Raw genomic sequence first — 23,064 nt, 5'->3', positions numbered from 1 at the left:
TCACATCCAAATACCAATAAGGATTTTATGATTTACAAAATAAATGGTTTGAGAAATATGATTTCATGAAATTAAAATCGATCTTTTTTCAAACTGTTTATTTTAATAAACTTTATCTTCATTTGGTTGTATATGTGTTATAAGCATTGACCACATTGAAGATTGGTACTATTAAAAGGTGCCGCACTGAAATTTGTTGTATCATTATTATAGCTAATAGAAATATTTCATATATAGGTTACACTGTTAGGAACACAATGACCATTATTGTGGAACACATCATGACGAATCACTTAAGAGTCTTATGTACCAGCTATTTTTTTCCACGATTCACCAAGGTCCGAGGAATAGCGGGGACTCAGACTTTCGGTCCTGCCAATCCCGGGTAAAATACCCGCACTATGGGGACACACTGATCCCCGCCAAAGTGCACCGCACTCCTGGGATATCCTAGGTCAGTCACATTCCCCGCTCTTTTCGGCGTGATAACAAACACACTGCACTCACGGGGCCACCTAAAAGGTTAAAACACGGCCCAATTCCCGCCGCTATCCCCGGTATACCCCCGGACCTGGGGGCCGTGGTTACAACTGACTGGTGCATTATTGCTAAACTTATTTTTGAAATCATCTACTTATTACATAAAAAATGCAATAACGGATAAAATAAGTTCATCCCTAACAACGGATATGGCCTAAAAAGAGAGTCAGTGAAGACAAATTGCAGCTTATACCCGGGGACGTCCGTGTTTCATGTTTCAATATTATGGCAATAAAATAGTATTTGCTGAATTTGGCCTTCAGCCTGCTGTAGAGTTTATCAACTGAACTCGCAACGTTGCATATGTTGCATATGTTTTTGTTCTTTAGTTTGTTTCTTGGTATACAATTGTGTGCTTACATATGCAATTGATCTCCTTTTTTGTCAATACTGGAATTCCTTACTTAGGTACACAGTTTATTCACTAGTAGAAGGTTGCCAAACACTAATTGTGCGGGTACGTGTTCTTAGTGGCTACTTTGTCTGCACTACATGATCCAGGTATCTTTACATTGCACAAATTTATTATGACATAAACGATATCACAGGGAAAGAGATAATGGCGATAATGTGCGATAATGAAAAACCATATAGGTAGAGGCTAAACGTAAACTTCACAAACAATTTATATCATCGTTTACATGTAAGTGAAAAGGCGAACTACCCAACCCTGTCGTGTTTCGGAACAGTTCTAGTATTTTATTTTTAATAAGTTAAAGACCAACATGCAATACCAATGCGAATACTGCAAGTACATACAAAAGCTCCTTAGTAAGTCTCTACATTTACCTCTCCCTTCCGTTATGGTAAGGGAATAAGATAAAAGAGGAATTGCCAAGGTCAGCTCTCACGCAGAACCACTTAATAAATTGCAATTAATGGTTTATTAATGGTAATTGAGCTTCCCACTAAGGCACGATCATAAAATTGCGAGGAAGTAAGGATGAGCGCTCAACTCCATTAATGCTTAAGGCTGCACTTTTAAAAGCAACAGTAAAAATGGTATTATTATAACATAGTATTATTATTAATAGTAGTAGTAGTAGTAGTAGTAGTAGTAGTAGTAGTAGTAGTAGTAGTAGTAGTAGTAGTAGTAGTAGTAGTAGTAGTAGTAGTAGTAGAAGTAGTAGTAGTAGTAGTAGTAGTAATAGTAGTAGTAGTAGTAGTAGTAGTAGTAGTAGTAGTAGTAGTAGTAGTAGTAGTAGTAGTAGGGGTAGTAGTAGTAGTAGTAGTTGTAGTAGTAGTATCATTATTATTATTATTATTATTATTATTATTATTATTATTATTATTATTATTTTATTTTTATTTTTTACTATTATTTTTGCTTATTATTATTATTATTATTATTATTATTACTATTATTATTATTATTATTATTATTATTATTATTATTATTATTATTTGTATAATTTTGTGTTTTTGTATTCTAGTAGATATCGGGGTAACACAAGGAATTGATAAAACAATTAAAACCTGCTATGACGCACTTTGTCTACATAAGTTGTCTGTATTAAAAAATGCAAATACAGTTGTAGTTTTTTGTTTTAATATTGTATTGTCCTTTGTCCTAATGTCGAAGTGTTTCAAAACGTAAAATAAACATTTATTCTTCTTATTCCTTAACAACCTAGCTTGGTCGTTGCATACAATACACTGTTATGTTTATGTTTTGTTTGTAGACAACAAAGCTTCGAATTCATATACGATTATTCCACATAAAATGAAATACAAAGATCAAAACCGTTATGCGCATTATTAAAATAGCATGTAAAATCAGATAAAGCTTTGCAATCGTGACATAATTCTATATTATTGGCATTCGTATTTTTAACAACTCAATTTAAAGCTCGTATATAAAAAGAAACATGAAGTCTAACATTTAAAATATGACCTTGACATTGTTGTATAAATGTATTTGAATCTGTGTCGATATGAATCACAAACAACAACATGTAAACGGTTTGAAGTTTAGCCAGGAAAATGGGCCGTCAAGAGAATAATTCGTAAAACGAACAAAACAAAAGCTAACATTTAACCATTGTTCAGAGAACAAATTTACAGTGCATACGCAATGAACTCTTTCAATGAACATCAGGTCTGAACAACTTCCAGATGACAAGGAGATAATCAACTGAGCAATGACGCAAACACCGGCAAAATCATCCAATAAACGAGCGTTCTTTACAGTTAGAAACTTTCCCGGCCATAACATGTCTGTGTTCTAGGTGGAACTATTTGTAATGCACACGTAATGAACTCAGTATACTTTTTTAAACAGGTACAACTATCACAACACTTGTAAATGATCGAAAATAATGGGTCATTTTCCAAATATTTCCAAGGGTAATGAGAAGAGCATGTCAAAATTTGGATCACCTACGGCTACAACTTGTTTGTCTTCACATAGGCAACCATGTATTACTACTTCTTTTCTCAGAATCACCTACGGCTACAACTAAATGTCATTACGTTGACAACCATGTATTGATATTACTTTGCTAAGAATCAACTACGTCTACAACTATATGTCCTCACATAGGCAACCATGTATTACTACTACTTTGCTAAGAATCACCTACGGCTACAACTTTATGTCCTCACATAGGCAACCATGTATTACTACTACTTTGCTAAGAATCACCTACGGCTACAACTTGTTTGTCTTCACATAGGCAGCTATGTATAACTACTACTTTGCTTAGAATCATCTACGGCTACAATTATATGTCTTCACATAGACAATCATGTATTACTATATCTTTGCTAAGAATCACCTGCGGCTATTACTTAAATGTTTTCACATACGCAACCATGTATCACTACTTCTTTGTTGTGCACCACATGGGACTACTACTTGCTTGCATGCATTCACAAAGACAACGAATATTGTTTAAATTATGTACTGACGTTACTGATACATGGCTTAACAATCCATTTTGAAATACATTGTAAAAAATGAGATATTTTCATCAATATTCAATTAAACATAATTATCACTTGACAATTCCAAGGGCCGTTACTCAAATACGATCAATGTTAGAATTTTGAGATTTGAATGTTCACCATTAGTTTCAGAAACGTTTTTGTCTTGTTAGTAATTGCTAAATGACTTCTTTCTATATATTGCTCTAGATAATCTTGGTTTTTTTGTTGATTATATTGTGATGTGTGTGCGCGTGCGTGCGTGCGTGCGTGCGTGTATATGCGTGTGTGTGCGCTGGTGTGCGTGTGCTTGTGCCGTTTGCGTGCGTGTATGTGTTTCTTCAAGACAATATGCATCTTTCAATTATATACATAATAATTAATATACATATTAAACCGGCACTACCTGTACTTTATTTTAAAATGCGACGACTTAATGTTTGTATGAACAATTGAACTTATTTAAATGACACTGGAGACAAAAATCTTTATCTAAGGGCTTTTCTTCAAACTCGGCGAAAAATAACGTGGTTATTTGTTAACTGGACGTAAATATTCATAAGCTTAAAACCACGTGATATAGACTTGATTTAATGCAGAGGATGACACTGACATAAATGATGCTAGATATCACCAGAAATCTAAAACTGAGTCCCTCCCAATAGTCAGCCGGTAATGTGGGGACGTTTTAAGAACTATTCAGGACGCAAGGTGACTGTACACTGTACGGAGAAAAATGAAATTTGGCAATGATTTTTGCACCCAAACTCTCAAAACCGTTTTAAATTATCTGTTACGCCTAGATTCAGGTAGAAAATGAAGGAAGGTTCGGTTCCCTACAACTGTCTTCCATTAGCCTTCCATAGTCTAGGACAATATTATCAGACAAAACATTTTATAATCAACGACGTATTGGTCTGAAATCCCTACAATTCCAAACATGTTAGTCGTCTGCATCTACGGAAAACATCTGTATAACTATTAACAAATGTTTAAGTTTCAGATAAATCAATTTGCTGTCCATGTTTGCAATTTGTTATGACAACAGTTTCTTCAAAGAAGGATACACGATGTAGTGCTCCTGTGTGTAATATTCAGAATGACTGTTTTCCTAACACTGCAACTTCGATTGCGTTAGGCCAACCATTTGCTCTTTTCATTTTTGTCATGTGACATTTGTCATTTTTCCCAGTCAATTTAAAAGACAGGTATATGACGAGTGTTCGTAATTAAACCCCTTCAACATTAACGATTACTTAAAACTGCACTAAATTTAATAGATTTTATCGAAAAACTTCGTTAAATGTCAATGCAATGAAATGGCAACACATGTCAATGGTTTTTGCCTATGAAAATGTGCCTGTCATGTTACCAAAGGCATATTATAAACAACTTTAACTTTAAATGGTTTTTGAGCACGAAACAAGTAATATGATATACAAAGAAATTAAGATCACATAATATGAATGGCATCAATCATAAGGAGAGTGTACACAATCATTTTGCTATTGATTATAAGATCATTAAATGAAATAACATATTCTTTTGATATGTGTAAGAAAGAATATTGACATAATCACTTTTAATCAACTTACCTCTTGAATCAAAAGACCATTTAATCGAAATGTATGAAGAAGGATGTCCGGTTAGCGCAGTGGTAAGCGCACTCACCAAAGCAACCCTGGTTCGATTCCCGGCCTGGGCGCATATCAGTTTGGTTGGTGGTCACCATGCCGGACAAGTGGGTTTTCTCCGGGGTCTCCCACAACACAAGACCACACTCTCGCGCAGCATCGTGCCAATGAGAGTGACTTAGTATAAGTTAACTTTCTTCACAATCGTTTAAAATCAATAAAGTTTAAACTAAATATAGCATGCACCTCGATCAATATGACTTCCTGCCAGTGAAAATCAGATCATATTCAATGCCTCGCTAATCAATAAGTGTATAATATTGCATTAACCAGGTGTGTCTTTGTCATCAAAATGAAAGTGTACTGCAAAACAAACACAACTGTCTCCAAACCTGAAGATGATCAATCAATATACTTCTATAAATGATTATAAAAGATATCCGTTTGTTTCAATGCTTGATCCTATTTCGATTACAAAGTGTACGTAGAAAGAATGTCTCATTTAATACCGTTTTAATTCTCCAAACATTTCAAATAGGTTACCATAAGAATTGTTATTATCGAATTAATAGTAGTAAGCGTATTTGCGTTTTGCATCCGGTGTTTTATTGTTGGCCATCGAAATCACAGTAATAGTTTGGTCTACTCTGGATCGTTAAGATGGAATCTAACAAAAAACTAAAATTGAAAGCTAAGGCAATGACTTCGTAAAATTTAGCAACAGTTTTCAACAGCTTCCAACGACAAAGATTATACAACGTCACGCAAATATCAGTACAATAGTATAGACATTGATTATAAACCAGCGTTTTTGACAGTTAAGATTCCAGTCAGTACATACCCTGCTAATGATGTTGGGAGAAGGAATGAACTCATCCACCCTTTTAAAAATATAAAAAACCAATCTCACTTGAAAATGATAGGGAGTAATGCGTTATTTTTAGACTTTATCTTTTATGTCATTTACGAAGCTCATCTGAATTATCGGAATGCGTTAAGTTTTATTTCGAATATTTTGCACATGGGTTGATTTATACTGAGACAATATTTTGATCATTTTATGGGGATTTTTTGTTCATATATTACAAGTCAGTAAATTAAAAATTGAATAAATTATATTTATTTTTTCAAATAAATAATAAATAAATAAATCATTTCCGTAGTTTGCGTGTTATGTTAATTAATAAGAGACATATTACCAAAAAACACAAATGTTTATCAAGAAAATTGCAAAAGAGGGCGTTATGTTATAGCTGAGACGACAACATTTTGTACTTTAATGTCAGTTATTTTAATTGAATAGATTTGTTTCTATGTAAAAAACAACAACTGCATCGTCTGAAAATATTTTTTTTTAATTATTGACACAAATATTGTTTTGAATGCAAATCAGTTTTGCCCAATGTACTGCTATTTCGTTCGGGGAGACTTTATCTATTATTATAACTTATGATTTATATAAACTCAGTTGAAATCATCTTTATATGAAGTTATAGTCTATCAAATCATCAGATGAAAAAATGGAAAAGTTAGTATTACCTGTTACATCAAACGCTAAATATTGTGTTAAGATCCTCACCAAGGGAACATACTCATGGCATTACAAAATGGGCATACGTTCTATCTAGGCATTGTACTCGAGCGAACTTCTATATATTAATATATTTCGTCACAATAGAGCTTAAAGCACGATTTTGTTCGTTCTTTAAGATCATTCAGTCGTTCCTATGTTTCAAACAAAGAAAATGACCTCTACAAATTTGTTCTGGTGGTTGAAGACAAAATGGGATTACTTTTTCTGCAAACAACACCTGATAATTGTCATTGTGTTCGCCATCGTGCTTGGCTTTGTCTTAAACCTGTTGTTTATATACTCTCAATTAAAAGCATTAAAGTCAAATCAAATGTCAAATATCTTTTTAATAACTGTTATTAATTTACGATCAATGCTCGAAACTTTGATAGGATTTATCGAACATTGTTTTAATAGAATCAAATGATCATTCATTGGCAGTTTTTCAACTATTTGCTCTCTTATATTTTAATGGGCAACAGAGTGAGTTGCAAATAAAACAATTATGTTGTTTTGTTATTTTGATAAGAATAGTGTTAAAAGAAGTAAGAATGTACCATGAAAAGAAAACTAAATTATTATCATGAAGATGTCGTTAACCATAAGTACAGCTAATATTCCAAGTATGTTATAAATAACGATAACATCTAAATTGTAATTAAAGTGTTAATAGAGATGTACATACATACCACAGGTAAAACAAAAAAACAGCACATCAAATAGCTATTCCTGTCCCACAATAGTAGATTTCTCCACTAATATCAGTCTTTCTGGAACTAGATCGTCTTTTATACAATACGTCTTAGCCTGGAGCTCTGCTCTGTTTATCGATATCGCAGTGACTAGGTGTTTTTTTGCTTAGACTGCATTGCCAAAACCAAATGTAACCTCCCCTTGAACATGGGTATACGCTGAAGATGACCAGTTGCAAGATTCAAAATATCATTTTATTTTTAATATGGTGGCGCCAAATTTGTGCTTGAAAGCTCTTTTGTTTTAATGCTTGATATATATAATGTCTTCAAGGTTGTTAACAACTGTTTGAACTGAACGTTTGTTTCTTAACGACCTTATTCATATTTGTGTTGGATTTCTATTTTGCACTAATTGTGTGTGTGTTAAGCGTTTGGACCGTGTTCACGGGTAAGTAAAGAAATCACAACATGATGAAATAGCGTGGCTTGTCTTAGTTATTCCGATACATTTATAGATTTAATAGATTAATGTTTGACAAAGGCTTAAGAAGGACGATTACAATATAATAGAAGAATTATTTTTAATTACACTTCAGTTTTCACACAGAAAAAGCTTAAGCAATTGATAGTATATTTAAAGTGATCGAGCTTCCAACCCCAAGATCACAAATTGCAAGGAGGTAAGGAAAAACGCTCAGCTCCATTTTCCCTAACGTATATCCTATCACAATGACAAAGACGGACACTATAAAAAACAGTTTAAAGGTTTTAGCATAACACTTTGTATTTTGGTAGGTATTGGGATAAAACAAAAAAATATATATATATTTCTAATAAAATTCTATTATATATTGCTGTAACGTGCGAGCCGAACAAGGCCAACAGATCTCTTTAGAGAAAAACATGCTCGATCCTTAAGGGATCCGCTGGTCTTTATATACATTAAATTCTCAATCCACACAGAGCCCGAGTTTTGCAAATTTCCATATTCCCAAACAAGTAAACAAACGTACTAAGAACGTACTTCCGGCTATATCGGAATGTAAACTATGCACGCACATCCGCCGCCTACAGCGGACAGTTACATTACTTTTCCTTCCGAGAAGACTCGTCCCTGAGAAACTCATGGGTAAGGCAATTCCAGTCCGGCAGTTGTCCTTATCCCACCGCTGCAACCCTTTTGTAACGCGCGAGCCGAACAAGGCCAACATATCTCTTCAGAGAAAAGCATGTTCGACTAAAGGGATCCGCTCTCAATCCACACAGAGCCCGAGTTTTGCTACTTTGCATATTACCAAACAAGTAAACATACGTACTATGAACGTACTTCCGGCTATAACGGAAGGTTACACTATGAACGCACATCCGCCGCCTACAGCAGACCGTTACACTGATATGCATTGTTTTAGAAAACAAAGCCCCGAATTCATACACCATTATACCAAAAAAAGGTAAAGAACAGAACAAAACCGTTAGAAACATTATTGAATTAGCCAGTGTACAATCAGACAATGAATTGCGATCTCGAAATTAGATTATATTCTTGGCATCAGTATGCATTTAAACAACCCAATCGGATCTTGTGCATACAACCAAAATATTGACGTCCAGCATTTGAATGTCATCTTAACATTGTTGTATCGATGGATTCGTTATGTATGTCGATAAATAACAGAAGGTTTGAAGTGTAGTCGAGAACAGGTGACGTCATGAGAATACCTTTTAAAAAAGAATATATAGCTCATATTTAACCATTGTCCTGAGAACAAGTTTAGATTACGAACGCACTGAACTCTTAAAATGGATTATCAGGTCTTAATAACTTCCAGATGACAATCTCAAAGTTATCTGAACAATGACGCAAACACCGGCAAAATGATCCATTAAAAGAGCGTTCTTTCCAGTTAGAATATATCCATGCCATATCATTTCTGTGTTCTGCTGGAACTTGTGTCTGGTGCACACGCAATGAACTCATTATTACTTTTTTAAACAGGTACAACTATAAAAAAAACTTGGAAATATTCGGAAATAATGGGTCGTTTTCCAACTATTTCCAAGGGAAATTAATATGAGGAAAGCATGTCAAAAATCAAGTATCACCTGCAGCTACTGGCATGTCTTTAAATAGGTAGCCATGTATCACAACTTCTTGCTTAGAGCCACCTGCGGTTACTAATTGCACGTCTCCACATAGTCAACAAATTGTGTTGTTGCTATGAACTAACGAAACTGATACAGGCTCAACAGTCCATTTTAAAAAAAAATGTTAGAGACTTGACAAAAAAATTAACAAAAATTAACTTTAATGTAATGATAATTCAAAGGGACCTTTATCGAGTACGATTAATGTCAGACTTTTGACACTTAAATGTTCAGCTTTATTTTTAGTAGCGTATGTTAATATGTTACATATATATGTTTATATGTTTATATGTTTATATGTTTAAGACAATATGCATTTTTCAATTACTTGAATATACCATCCACGTAGGTTCGTTTTCTATTCTAACCATACTTACCTGTATTACATATTTCACCGGCACTACCTGGTTTACTTTAGTTTAGGAAACAAATTCGACGACTTAGTATCTGTATAATATAATTGAACTTATGTTAAGGATGCCGGATACAGAAATCAGTATCTGTAAGCTTTTCTTCAAACGCGGCGAAGATAACGTGCCATTTCTCAATTCGACTTGAATTTCTCATTGGCTATACTATTATGATATTGACTTATTTTAGTGAAAATGAAAACAAATGCATTAAATGGTGCTAATATCACCAAAATTTTTAAACTGAATTCCTCCTGTAAAGTGAGCCGGTAATGTGGTAACTTTTTAAGGTCTACTCACCACAGGATGATGATTCACGGAATTGATGTGGTCGCTCCAACTCGTCTCGCTTAATTACGAGTATTCGGTTCTCTACAACTTCAATCAGCTGTTCATAGTCAAGGATTTTAACTGAAGACGATACATTTTTCAATTCGCCGTATTGATCTAAAATGCCTACGTGTAAGACGTCTTCTGCTTTTACGAAGACACTTCTGTATCTGCTTTTAAAATCCATGTGATGTCAAAGTTAAATCAATAAACAGTCCATATTTGCAAAATGTTATGACCACGCATTCTTCAAAAGTAGATACAGATTGTAGCGGTGTTGTGTGGGAAACAGATTATATTAAGTAGCACTATTTCCCTAACACAGTATCTTTAAATGCGTGCGGAACATTATTTTTTGCTTTCTGTATATTACGAAGTGCAACTTGAAAGTTCTTTTTCAAACTTAGTACAATTTCAAATTTATTGTAGAGACTAGAACCAGTCAATTTAAGTCACAAATACATTACGGATGTTCATAATATAAAATATTCAACGTTAACGTTGTTTGGAATTTTATTAGTTTCTATAGATTTTATCGACAAACTTTGTTTATTTCAAGCAAATGATATCACATAGACAATATTTCAATCATGTATTAACTTTTGAAATGCAGTCCAATTTTAATTTGTAACAAAACAGAGCTACCAAAACAAAGGCATTAACACATTAAGACATGTAATATTGAATTTTGAGGGTGCACGAAAATGTTATATAATAAACAAGGAAGAAGTTAATTGCACGAAGATGTCGTCATTTATAAGGACAATATTCAAAAATAGTTTCTCTTTAATTATGTAATCCTTGAATTCAATATAATATTCATTTGTAATATGTAAGAAGGGGGGTAAATTGGTATCATCATTTTCAAACAATTTATCTTTTTAATTAAAAGACATTCATATTAAATAAGTTTCATGATCGATTTTGGCTTAGATACGATGGTATGGTTCTGATTGGTGCATTATTAACCGTTATATGTTCCCTATCACACGACAGTCTCATTGGTGAAAAAATATATATATATAATATTCACTGTGCATTATAGAACGCGCCTACGTTAATAGGACTTAAAACTCATATATCAGTGACCAAATTTAATAGCTCACTAGGCAACAGTTCTATAATATTGCATTGACAAAGTGTGTCTTTGCCAGCAAAATGAAAATACCTAAAACAACAAGAACTGTCTCCAAACCTAAAGATGAGCAATATATATATATATTTTAATGAGTGCCTGATAGCTTTTGGTTTCTATGAATATTCCCTTTACGATAACGAATTGTGCGTGAAATCATGACTCACTTAATACCACTTTTTGATAAGAATTTAAAATAGGTATCCACACCGTTTCTTATTATATGATTTGATATTTGATTTCATGTGTGCATATTGCTTCCAGTTTTTGACTATTTACCATTTATCAATATCACAGTATAATTTCGGTCTGTTCTGGGTCGTTAGAATAGAATCCGACAAAAACAAAACACATCTTCCATATTTAAAGATTAAACGCCATCATACAATGAACTCCTACACTTTAGCAACAGGTCTGAGCAACACTCAAACAACAAAGATTATACATCAAACATTGCTGCAAACAACAGTTCAATCTTTTAGACAATCGTAATAAAACGAGCGTTCTTGACAGTTAAAATTCCTGTCAGTACATACCCTGCCAATGTTCTTAGGAAAAGAAATGAACTCATCCACCCTTTTTGAAATATAACAAAAACATTAACACTTCAAAATGATAGAAAATATTGTGTAATTTCTAGACTTAATCGTTTAATACATGGCAAATACAAAACTCATTTCGAGTTTTGAAACGCATTATTTTCACTTCAAATACTTAGTACATGGATGCAAGATGCCAAATGTGAAGTAATAATAAACTGTTGCTTTAAACGTTTACAGTTGTTGATTAGATCCCCACTATGGAATCTTTTTTATAATTTGATTCTTCTAGTATTAATTAATGTTTTCTTAACAGGGCATTGTTTAGTTGCGTTCCTATCATGCACTTTCCCCTCCTTTATCGTGATGAAGAGATACCCAAAGTTATATTTTAAACGAATAAAAATGGCAATAACAAATTTCTTCTGGTGGTCGCAGACAAAATAGTATTACTGTTTTGTAAACAAAACATAATAACAATTATTGTATTGGCATTTATGCTCGACCTTGTTTTGAACTTATTCTATTAATACTTTCAATTAAGAATACTCCACAGTCAATTTAAATAACAAACATCTGTCTGATAACTGTTATTGGACATTGTTATTGAACACTTTACAACTTTTACGACATTACGCTACTTCATGATGTATCGATACGTCTAATCGAACATTATTTTAACATAAGCAAATAATCATGCTTTGGCAATATTTCAACTATATTGCACTCTTACAACTTAATAGGCAACTACTAAACAACTCTGTTATTTTGTTGTATCGTTAAGAAATGCGTTGTATAATGTGCGAACAAAACTAAGTCAATATCATAAAGATGTCGTTAATAATGAGTGCAACAAATAAAACAATATTATTATTATTAATTATTAGATCAACTAAACTGCAATTAAACATTAAATTGAGATATATTTACATACCACAGGTGAAACAAATATAACCAACATATCCTCACACAGTATTAGTCTTCCCCGCCAATGTCTGTCTCTTTAGAACTATATCGTCTTTTATACGATACGTCTCTGCATGGTGTTCTGTCTATCGATATCGCAGTGACTAGGTTGGTCGTTGCTTGTCAGCAAAACATTTCTTATGCTTACGGTTCAAAATTACCTATATCTTTAATGGGAACCGCCAAACTTGTGCTTGGTTGCTTTTTTGTTTTAATAATTTGTCCTATTACGTGCAATTATGCATTCAAATTAGTTAACATTTTTCTTAAATGTGCGTTTGTTACTTAAAGACTGTTGATATTCATGTGTGTTTTACTTGCATTTTATATTATTTATGTGCAATGCGTTCTGTTCTTGAATATGGGTTATTACACGAATCACAAGATAATGTAACAATCTTGCTTGTCATAATAGTTTCCATGCGTATTTAGAATCTTATCTAACAAAAACTTTAAGAAGACAATTGTCCGAATATTTTCTTCCTTCTACTATTTCTTTGTGGGATGCTGTTTGTGACGAAACTCAATCAGTCCATACTTTCAAGCTTTTAAACGCAGTCTAAAAATGAACCCCAACAAAACTGTTCCTCAGTTTTAGTACGATCTCCATGAAATGGTCTCTTTTTGAAAATGACAAACGGGTCTGTTCATTTTACAGATTTTGCAAAATTCGATGCATAAAAAGCGAAATCATCAAATGATCGAGCGTTCCTTCGTACATTTAGAGTACTGTATGTATATTAAATGTTTGCAAAAGATGGTATAAAGTTTGCCTGGTGCAAATGCAATAATAAGAAATGAACTCATTAAACCCTTTTAAAACACGAACAAAAATACATCCCTTAAAAACGATTGGAAATAATGAATACCTTTCTGACATGATCGTAGATTAATGCTGAAGAGGAAAGCATGAAAAGACAATATCCAGATTTAACTTTGCACATTGGTTCATTTAGTACCTTTTGGCCATTTAATTACATTTTAATGTTTTACTACATATTTTATTATGAACTTATGTATTTTTTTCATCCAGATATAATTATTTTAATTTCTTGTTTACCATTGTTAGGAGATAACTTCAGAAGACCATAATTCTGTAAAAAATCTAGTAAATAATTAAATCCTGCCATATCTTATAAGCTTTAATGCAAAATTGGAAAAGAAGGTGAATCTTATAATCGCTTAAATGTGTTTGTTTGTGTTTTGTTGTTTTTTGTTTTTAGTTTAATGATATCAAATCGATTCAAGGATCAAAGGGAAATAGACACAATCGCGGTGTCTTTAACCAGTTTCTACAACTTGTCATTACAAAACCAACATTCTTTTCAGTTGTAATCAAATTTCTATTGGGTCCCAATTGTACATTAAGACCCAATAGGACTCACCTTATATTCAATCGTAAAACAACCATACCTATTATATTGTTATAGATAAACATTTTGCAAAATGGGTTAAGTGCAATTTTGCAAGAAAATTATCCTGTATTTGAGCACAAAGAAATGCTTTCTTTAAGATAGGTTTTGTTTGTGTTATGTTGTCTTATTGCGAGATTTCCGACGCGCTAAGCGCTGTTTTATTTGTTCTCAATAGGACTCAATTCATAGGACATGAATAATTCTATCCTTTATGTCATGAAACGGTACTTCAAGTCAGTTTTCAAACAAAATTTCATGTCAATATCAGCTTTGATCGAGAGTAAAAACACGGAATGCGATATGGCTTTGTCAGAAAATGAAAAATATAAAGCTGTACTTAAAGTCTGTCTTCAATCTAAGAACAATGTCAACAGGAGCTTTGTTCAAGTAAATCAAGACAAAATTAATTTATTTCTCTGACAACAAATCCTAATAGTGGTAGGGTTGTTGGCCAACTGCCACGGCCAACTAACACACTGGTAATCAAAAGTATTTCACAGTCATATTTAACTACAATAATATCTCTTTGGTGGAATTAAAATAAATAAATACAAGCCAAATGCTACAAATAATCTTGAGTCAAGATTTCTTAACTCGTTTACGCTGCTTTTGCGAAGCATTTGATTGATTTTATCGTATGTTGTGTGTTCATGAAATCAAGTCAACCCTTGATAAAAGAGAGCAATTATTTAGCTATTTTGTTTCTGTAGTACTCTTACATTTTCATCAACAACATATATTTGCAGACTGAAAAAATGAATACCCATACAAGCGTTTTAATATTCAATTGACTTGAAGAATAAAACCATGTTTATGAGATGTATCTTCATTTACTAGTACAGTTAACAATCGAATAAACAAATTAAGATCATTCAAATATCAATTTATAAGTTACTTAATGTATAAAAACATACCACAGGTAATGCAAATATAACCAGCATGGCCTGAAGATATTCCTGTTTTAGATTATAACATGCTCCTAGAAGTTTCTCTTCTGATACTAGACTCTCAAGAACTCTATCGGCTTTTATACAATGATGCGCCATTGGCTGGTGCTGGTCCACCAATGTGACAGTGATTTGGTTTTGTCTGTCGGCAAAGTGATCATAAAGTTAACGCAAATAAAAAAGGCTTCAGACATATAGATTGATTTTTGTACGATCCTACAGTGGCGGGATGCATATACTTTCGTTACGGAATCGAAATAAAATATGGAACGAAATGTGCCAAAACAGTACTTATTTGCATTGTAAATGTTTGACATTGGCTTTTTCTGTTAAAAGCGTTTTTCAAAAGATGTGAATTATATGTTTTCATAACAGACATAAACTAATTCAATAAAGACATACAAATCAAACCAATAAAAAGAACAGAACTTTATTAATGGGAATGAAAATAGCTGATATTCTTTCGAAAAGTGGAAACAACAGCAGAATGAACAAAACTTGTCTGATGGTATATGAAATCTTCACGAATGCAGTCTAGCAAATCAAAACTTTCAGACGCTATCAACAATTATTTAAGTATGATCATGGTTCAAGCCTCGTTCATAGTTCAAATTCTTTATGATAAGAAAACTTCTGTTATTTTGGTTTCATCAGAAATAATTGTATATAATAACACACATGAGCATTGGATACTCCGAGGAACATATAATGTATTCAAATCAGATCCATGCATATCAGTGGTATACAAATTGAAGAACCGAGATGTAACCCGGATCTGTATACACCCGAATCTTCAGTCTGAATTTGTGACACAGACTCAGAAAAGTGATTTTGAAATGTCACAAATTATCTTTAATGTAGTCATTGTTGACCAAAAGTATTTTATAATTGAAACATGTAGTGTCAGTTTTAACATAATTGCACAATTATCTAACACGCTGTACCAAAAAAAAGTATAATTACAAATTATTTGTCATTTTTTTAAACAATATTTCAACATGTACAGAAAAAAAGATCATTCAATCAAAGAGCAACATGTTATAGTAACATGTAACCTACATTTCATTTTTCACGACTTAATATTTTATATCACTAATAATTCGAAACACTGTTATATTCTTATACACCGAACCATCATTGGCCCAAATTTTTTATCTGAGTCCCTATGATTTCGAACCTACGGTGATTAAATACAGTCTTATTTTCTAACCTTAAAGAATTATCGAAAAGCGTAATCCCCAAGACAATTTATGTTCAGTTAATAAAAGTACCTGTGTCTTCTTCACCATTATTTCATTATTAATGTTGTGTATGTCAAAAACATGTCTCATTCCCCAAGAAACAATGTGTGAAACACATAGCACTTGTATTAATGCTTGTTAAAATTCCCCCTGAATTTGTATTCTGAGAGAGCTTAGTCATTTAAAAAAACACTATAACCTTCGATTACTTTGCTTAGTCATACAGTGTCCTCAAATACTACTAGCATATGTAAAAATATATTACTCAAGTGTTCAGTTTAAGTCTTTGTCTTTATTTTGCAACAGATGAGTATGCATAAGAGAGCCTTAGAATATTTGCCATGTCAAGGATATAATAAAAACTATACATTTCATTAATTCCTACATGTTCTTGTCGTTAGTAAGAAAAGCATATATCTACATTTAAAACACTTTGTCAAGCATGTCTAGAATTTCAATCATTCTATTAAAGTGCATGATGTGAACAGACAGTTTGCAAAAAATTACTGTGCAAGGATTTGCTGTTTACACGAATGTAATGCTACTAAAGCAAAACAAAATTCAGCAGACTGTGTTTGCTTTTTTTCATGTCAAGTTTTCACTGCCAGCAATTTTGGAATGACCAAGCATACCATAATGGTATCTTTAATTCATTTTACAGAAACAGTTGTTTTTTTCTGCTCTTAACATTCTTATAGCTTGGACCGTAGAGGTTTGTAAACTTTCTACGTGTATACTTTAAGAACAAGTTAGGGTCAGGATCGAGTGGTAATAACCTGGTATTCAACGCAGGGAAGAGACAAAATTAAGGTTGGTTCAAGTATTGTTCTTTGATAACGTGGTGGCGAGGGAGAGAGCTTGAATATCAAATAAAGCCATTATTACTGGCGAAGTATTCGCCTCTTTCAACGCACCAGGGAATCAAAGGCTATAGCTCAGATCAAATAAGAGCCATTTATTTCCAACCATATATTAATCTGTGACATGGGATATGACGTCAAAGCCAAAATTCACAGAAGAAAGACTTTTTTTACTGCTGCAAGGCAAAACATTAGTATTTCAATAATCATCTTACGGAAATTTTAACACATTGTCTAACATCTATTTTGCAAGGTAAACCTCACATTACAAAGTCCGTTGCAAGTGCGAAGTTATTCCAGTAAAACTGCAATAACGTTAATGAGATAACCAAATAAATAACGTTTTAATGCATTTTAGTGGCAAATATAATTTGGGCACTTGTCATTTTGTGTGAATAAGACTATAAATACAAGAATGATTTATTTGTAGCAGAAATTTGCAAGAACACGCAACACATCATTTATATGCAAATATGCACTCGATGCTTGAATAAAGCAATTTTCTGTAGTAATAACGTATTCTTTACGCTCTGATAAAAATGATTGGTCTTTATTTTCATCATTGTTGAAGTGCTACTGCAACATTAACTTTGAACGAAATAGCGATAACGGCTGGTACTAATTATTTGGAAGATAACAATAAGACTTCTTGACTTTTAACTCATAGCAGGTGTTTTTGAGATTAGTTTTTTTCCATTAACAAACCTCGGGACTTTTAAAAAAGGTTGATAGATAAAGAGTTTTGTGTTTTAAAAATTGTCCCAAACAAAGTTAAATGCTTTATTTAAATTCAACTAATTTGCCCATAACTTCGCTTTTGAAAAAAGGGATGATTACAAACAACCGACTGTACGGTTTTGACACAACTACACAGAGAAAAACACCATAAAGAACGTTTGCTGTCAAATGAAAGTTTTATTAATGCAGTGTATTTAGGGAATGGAAATCGATTCAAAAGTCGTACATCGGAAACATAGGTAAAGCCATTTTTATCATTTTCTGATTATGTAATCGAAAAAAGAGTTTATATCGATCTTTCTTTCTTTATATTAAAGAGAATAAGAGTACGCTGAAAAATACAAATAGAATATCTCGATTGGATTAATACATAACAAACGGAGTTTTAAAATTAAACAGTGAATTTAACAATACATACACCCAAATTGTTATGCTGTATTTTGCTTTTTAAAAGATTTGTTTAAACGAAACTTCGGCGCTATTTACCTGACCTCAAAAAAGCTGAAACTATTGTTCTATCATTTGTTGTTGTTGTTTTAATATTAAAGAATTAAGCGATATTCCAAGATTATTAATTAAATCAACAATCGACAACCTCAATCGAAAAAGATTTATTTTCGACATTACACGATCATCGCTTTATCACCGAGTAGGAGGGGCATTCAATAAAATGTGTCACTTATGGCCTTCCGTAGAATTCATGTGGCTTAAGAGCATATGATTTCATGTAGTTGATTGCGGGTGTTTATTCTGGCTTTCATTGACCAACATGTTTTGTTGACAAGCTAACATTTCAGCTCGATATACTATTTCCAAGATAACTAATAGTCTAGGCATTAAAGAAGATACCGTACACAATATTTTGACTGACTGTTTGAAATTAAAGAAGCTCTATGCAAGATGGATCGTCTACTTCTTAATACCAGACCAAAAGGCCTTAAAACATAAAACTTGTTTTTGAAGATGAAACATCGTTTGTTATATGGAGCCACAGCGACGCATTAATAAATACAATGGCTTAGTAAAAGTCGGACAAGAGAACAAGTAGCGCCAAAAAAGTTGAGATGCCATTTTCTTCAATTCAAGTGGCCCTTTTGTACAAATTCCATACCAAGTGAGAATAACATTCACATGCATGAACTTATACAGCACTTACATCTGTAAAAATATGTATCGAAACAAACGCCCAAGTGATGCATACAGCTTATTCACGACAAATGCTTCAGCCCACCAAAGAAAAAAAAAACGTTACAATAATTCTTAAACAACAAAATAGTATTCAGTTTATCCACCATCTTCTTCCCCTGACCTAAGCCACTGTGTCATTTTCTATTCCACTTGCCAAACATTGCACTCAGGTTAGCACTATGCTTCTTAAAGTGCCTTTTGTGCTGCAATATCTCATTGTGTCGTCAGTATTCCGAGATATACTACCGTGCAGTATTAAGGTCGTACGTAGCAATATTTCATAAGAGTGTATCTATGCATGGAGTATGATTTAAAGATAAACATGACTATTTTCGGTGCTAAAAATATAATACATTCGTAGACCCATGACTTCTATTTCAGGATTTTTAATGATTTACGCAAACTAGCTTACGCTTCACGTTTTTATTCTATTAGGATTTGAATTAATTGATAATCTACATTAGAAACACCTCCTCAGTATTGGGAGTGTTAGACGCCAGCGTAAAGCTAGTGCATTAGAAAAGTATTCAAACCATCAAAAGTCGATCTGTATTGTAATTGGTTCAACTTTTGTAATCATGTTGGCACTGAAGAAGTTACTCATTCTTACCGTAACGTATATCATGACAAGGAAGTACGTACAAATGTCCGCTTGTGCTTTCTGTCAGGCAAATTGTGGTCCTAATTTACTCAATATGGGATCCTCGTAAACCGGTAAACCTCGTTTCCGCAAAACACTCTACGCTCGGGTCGGAATGAACCTATCTTACAATCTCGCCACTGTTCATGTGCCATTATCAAAGTAGCCATTTAATCATTCCGAAAAACCATCTGCAAAAACTGATAGAGACACAGATTTGTTTAAGTCTAACAGCAAAAGCTAACTTATTTACGGACAAAATTCTGTTTGCTACAGGAGAATCAGCTTGAATAGATATCGCAGAAATAAAGAGGAGAGTAGCATAATTTTCCAATGATTAGTGTTTCATAGCGGAAGCCAAACATGCAACACACTGTCATTCTATAACAATAATTATTTTAATCTAACTATGGTATGGCAATGTTTAATGATGAAATGAATGGCAAGCAACAACCCTTAGGGTTTACCTAAGTTGCTTTTGATTAGAGTTTTGGAAAGTATGCACATTTAAACCCGACTCACTTATTGAAACAATTGACATTCGGGTTATTATCATTAAATACGGTAACGACTAATTACAATCACAAACCCACCGACATTCATATTAATATGTGAGAAGTTCTTATAATTATCAAATCCTTTTATAAAATAAGCTAATTATTTATTAAAAATATGTTTTCTTGACACATTTATTATTTGCTTTCGACATTACAAGTGATATGGACTATTAATACGAAATTGTCTTCAAATGTAATAGAGATGAGAGAGGTAACTCATTTTTAAATTCTTTTAAGTGGTTTTGATATGTTGTTTCTACCGGCTGTCGTTTTTTCTAAGTGTATTAATAAGTTTTTCAAATAATTATAAGTTTAAACACGTCCTTAAACAAGATATCCAGATTTCACATATCAAGTTAGTTTTGTTGAAAAACTACCGAATGCCCTTTTGACAACATGAGATAACCAATCTGAACCAAAGCAAAGTTTATCAAGGTGCACCTTTTCTATATGTTAATGTTGAAAATATTCAAGGTTTTATGTAGAAATAGTACAGCTGTTTAAAACTTGGCATACAATCAATAACCAAATTTAATTCAATTGGATTCGCCTTTGTGTTTGGAACAATATTTTCTCACGGCAATGCATCAGAAGACACTTATATTATAACTTTGTTTTTCTTTGATACCGAACTCGCAGAAAGAAAATGCAATTAACGTAGAGAAATGATTAATGTGGGACGCGAACTCACAACGGTACAGCAAGAAAATTAGAGAAAACTGACACGAAAACAGCTGACCCACCAGGACTCGTACAAGTTCCGATGGAAAATTTAACCTTTAATCCTTTTGTTTATTTGCGTAACTAACGTTATTCAAAATTTTCAAAGACAATATTGGAGCATATATCAACATTGAAGGGTTCCAAATGTCAGTATCTTAGTTATAACACTCCTTATAATTTGCCACACTTTTTGTCAGAGAAACTGCATCTTACATGAGCAATTTCTGTTATTATGAAAATATCTACACGCCAAACATTGAAGTAAAAAATCAAACATTCAAAATGAATTCAAAATTTCGAAACTTAAGCTCATTTTTTTACTTGACTTTAATTTTGGCTCAAAACTGACATATAGTATGTATGCAATAGTTAGTACGTTTTTTCTACTCACATAGCTAATCATGATTAAATGTAACAGAATTAATGTTTTTTTTTCATTTTTCACAAACAGACTACATCCACATTTGACAAATTACAAACGATGAGGTGTACATGTTGATACAATTGTATTGCCTATTCTATTATCGAAATGAAGCTTTAAATATACTATGAACATTTTTTTTATTAAATCAATTTAGAGATCTTCTGACCGCAAGCAACATAAACTGATTGGAGAACTACTGAAAAATGAGAAACTCAATTTTGAATTTTAGCTTAAACTAATACTCCTTAGTGTCATTTTCTTAAAATTCTTGTTTCTAAAACTGGCACTCTCCATGTTTGTACTAGTATTGAGTTGTTTCATTTGCATACCGACGATATAAATTCTCATCTTTTAAAATTTCCTTCAAATTTTGAGATAAAAAACTGCTTTCATTTGTAAAACTGGGAACCTCGCTGATTTGTTCTATACATGTACTTGTAAATTTCCATTTGTAGACACGGTGGCGCAATTTATCAAAAACTGTCCTAAATCAGCCTCTTATTTCCAATAACCATATAAGAGTGAAGACCAAGGGGAACTATTATTTCTTCTTCTCAGAATTCCCAAAGGTTCTTTACAAGGAAGCGGTCAGAATTAATAAAACATCATCCTAAAAATGCATACACCAGGCAATTGTTTTTGTATTTCAGATTCAAGAAAAAGTTGAAATTGCTGGGAATACTAGATTCACACACCAGGCACAATTCCATGATTTAAGATGCAATAACAATCGAAGTATCACCTGTAACGGCACAGATAAAAGGAAATTCATCATTTGAAGGACAAAAAAAAAACACACCATTAAAATGTTAGAAAAATGTAATTAATACTCTGAAAAGTCCTTCTTTCAGACAGAAATCGATTTTCTACTTCTTGACTGTGATCAACAGCTTCTTCAAGGTTTAATTTGAACAAATGAGTGATAATAGCTTTGTAATTATTCTGAAAGAGAATGCAAAGAAATGTTGTTGACTTTGGCAAACACAACTTAATGAAATCAAATAAAAGTAAAGTTTTGGTGAAATAAGTTTCGCAAACGAATTTTCTATACTTTTTAATTTATTTTTTTTGTTTTAATTTTGGCAAATTTTGACCAGTTCAGCTCAAATTGTACCTTGCAAACCCTGTATTTGCCGACTACCTTGACATTGCTTACATATTTGCTTTGGGTTTATTAATTTAGCATTGATGATTCAAAAAAGGTAGAATTCTTGTGATTATGGATTACATAAATGCATTAGAATAGAAATGAAATTTCTTCAAAATGCATGATTTCATCGCCAGTTAATCTTAAAATACCATGAGAATTATCTCTGTTAACAGCAAAATAAAGTTGATTAGTTTGTTACTGATAAAAGCTAAGGTATACAATTTAAATGCAGTGAGTGAACAGACGCTCAAGGCTTTTTGGTGATATCTTAAATGTCCTTCTGCGCTGA

General features: G+C 32.7%; 1 protein-coding gene across 16 annotated transcripts in view; it reads right to left on the bottom strand.

Moving 5' to 3' along the window:
• The window catches only part of LOC128208003 (G-protein coupled receptor moody-like), a 213,801-nt gene that overhangs the window by 30,838 nt on the left and 159,899 nt on the right, over positions 1–23,064 (bottom strand). The window contains exon 1 of one of the 16 annotated variants that reach the window (XM_052911267.1): positions 15,222–15,297. The exons of 13 other annotated variants lie outside the window; for them this stretch is intronic. The gene's annotated coding sequence lies outside the window, so the exon portion shown is untranslated. Of the gene's footprint in view, positions 1–7,361; positions 7,437–12,860; positions 12,981–15,221; positions 15,298–23,064 lie in introns of those variants that run through there. 2 more of the 16 variants (XM_052911264.1, XM_052911265.1) reach the window with 2 other exon arrangements.

Source organism: Mya arenaria, chromosome 11 (genome assembly GCF_026914265.1).
Source record: "Mya arenaria isolate MELC-2E11 chromosome 11, ASM2691426v1".
Taxonomy (NCBI): Eukaryota; Metazoa; Mollusca; class Bivalvia; order Myida; family Myidae; genus Mya; species Mya arenaria.
The sequence above is the reverse complement of the archived record's forward strand: the minus strand, read 5'-3'. Positions and strand labels throughout refer to the sequence as shown.